Source organism: Argentina silus (genome assembly GCF_951799395.1).
Source record: "Argentina silus genome assembly, contig: scaffold_195, whole genome shotgun sequence".
Lineage (NCBI taxonomy): Eukaryota > Metazoa > Chordata > Actinopteri > Argentiniformes > Argentinidae > Argentina > Argentina silus.
Window position 1 is genome coordinate 5,001 of NW_028153235.1, and position 2,500 is coordinate 7,500.

Sequence of the window (2,500 nt, forward strand, 5' to 3'; positions counted from 1 at the left end):
TGTGTGTATGTGTGTATGTGTGTATGTGTGTGCGTGCGTGCGTGCGTGTCTGAGAACACCAGAGTTTACCTTTAGGCAGATAAGTAGATCAACAAAAGGAGAGATAGGTTCTGTATCTTAGAGCCTAAGAGGGATTTCCCTTATTGACTCTGCCCAGATCAGTGATATTGTTTTAGAATCTGTGTGTACTCTACTCAATGTGTCCTAGCCCACAAGGTTAGCACAGAATAATCCACTTGTGTTATGATTCATCCTCCCAAATAACCTCCCAACCTCCCAAATATCCTCCCATTTTTGACGTGTTCCACTATAAAAACCCAGTGTAAAATATCCACTGGGAACTCAAAATCGTAGAACTCAGAACTTAGTTCTTAGAATGATTTTAACCTGAGAAAAGGATACGATTTGACATTTCTATTGTATTATTTCTATGCAAAACGCATGATTGTGTAAGTCAAGGGACTGGCGGGATTCTAACTCACCATCACCCACACGGAAGACACAAGCGCCTGCCATTATGCCAAGAGGACATCCTCAAGGTCTTGCGTTTTTTCGGGTCTCAGGCAGGGCTTCCGCATCAGACAGAGAGAGCGCTTCCAAACCACCTCTGCTACAATAACTGTATCACTCACTCAGCGAGAGCGTGTTAGTGTCTTGTGTCAGTAAATTGTATTTTCACATTACAAAGTAATGGCATTTACAAGTGACGGCGCACAAACTAATAGGAACATTGATTTAAGGAGCTAAATAATGAATAGGCTTCTAGATCACTGCGACACAAAGGGCTACAAAACAACAAAAATGCAATTAAACTGGCATTGTGTGTCTTTTACAACCCCCAGTAGAGATGACAATAGACATCATAAATCACGGACACACACACACACACACACACACACACACACACACACACACACACACACACACACACACACACACACGCAACCACACACATACACACACACCCTATCATCAGTCGCCAATCAGCCCTCACAGCTGATGCTCGTAACCATTCTGATTGGATGTGACAACGGGGACTGACCCGGGCCATTGGCTGGTGTTAATATGCTTCATGCTTTGTTGTCCTTGGCTGTTTCCGTTAGCATGAATATATTGTAGCCACACTGTATGAACACGGATCTGAATGTTGAATGTGTCTGAATGAGAAAGGTGCCTAGTTCATGATACTAACTCCTCTCCTCTCTCCTCTTCTCCCCTCTCTCCTCTCCTCTCTCCTCTCCTCTCTCCCCTCCCCTCCTCTCTTCTCTCCATCCAGGTCGAAGTAATGAGGACCACAGCCTTAAGAACCAACCAATCATAGAGAGCTACTCTTCTAACTATCTGTCTCATTTTCTTACATGTCTTAAAACATAATAACAGTGTCTTACAAACAACAACAAACAACAACAAACAAATAAACAAACAAACAAAGCGAGTGTGTGGAGGAGAGTGTGAGATGGGACACTTTGACCTCAGAGACTCAGATGAACACACACAGCAGGAGTTCCTTTGTCTGTCTGCTCAGCCCTGCCTCTGTGGAGCCTCACGCTCTTCTTCTGTCGTTCCGCAGCCTGGGTCTGAACCACAGGACAGGCAGGCGGTCTGCAGGAGCAACAGCTCCCCCTTGTGGCCATGGCTATCTCTACAGGATCATATCTTCTTCACACTGGCTCCAACTCTCTCTCTCTCTTTCTCTCTCTCTCTCTCACTCATTCTCTCTCCCTCTTTCTCTCTCTCTCTCTCTCTTTCTCTCTCTCTCTCTCACTCATTCTCTCTCTCTCTCTCTCTCTCTCTCTCTCTCTCTCCCTCTCCCACTGACAGCTAAGTGGCTGGAAAATCGAGGGGAGCAAATTGCATTGATCTTTTCTGGACGGCGATCAAATGGATCAGGATTCCGGAATGAAAGGGAACTGTTGTGGAACACTGCCACGTTCCGTTCTGAGAACACTGAGTGATGCATCGGAGGGCAGATGTGTTCCGACTAACTTGATTAGAAAAACCCTCTTCGCTTAAGGAATGTTCAATAACTGGTTGATGCCGGCTTTGGTATGGCCAGATGTAGTCCTAGCTCCCCTAGCCCCCCCCCCCCCCCCCCCTTCTTAAGAGCTGTTGTAGAATTAATTAATATGTGACCCTACAGTTTGATGTGTTTACAACGCGATACATTCTATACCCTCTGACTATCCTCAGGAGTCAGGATCTCAACTCTGAATAGGGCCGCAGCAAAACCTTGATGAGATGATTTAAAAACTAGCTTTTTGTTTTCTTCACTATGGATGTATTTGTCTTGAAAGTGCCAAGAACAGTTATATATATATATATAGATATATATAGATATATATCTTTGAGTTAGACAAGCTACTGGATGCTAGCCAGAAATACAATACCACATTTTCAGAGATCTACATTCAGTCAGGAAATACGATAGTAGGCATTTTGTTTGGCAGATCCGGTCTCTGACCTGTGTTCAGTCCTCTCTGAGGTAATAGCAGCGTATTGT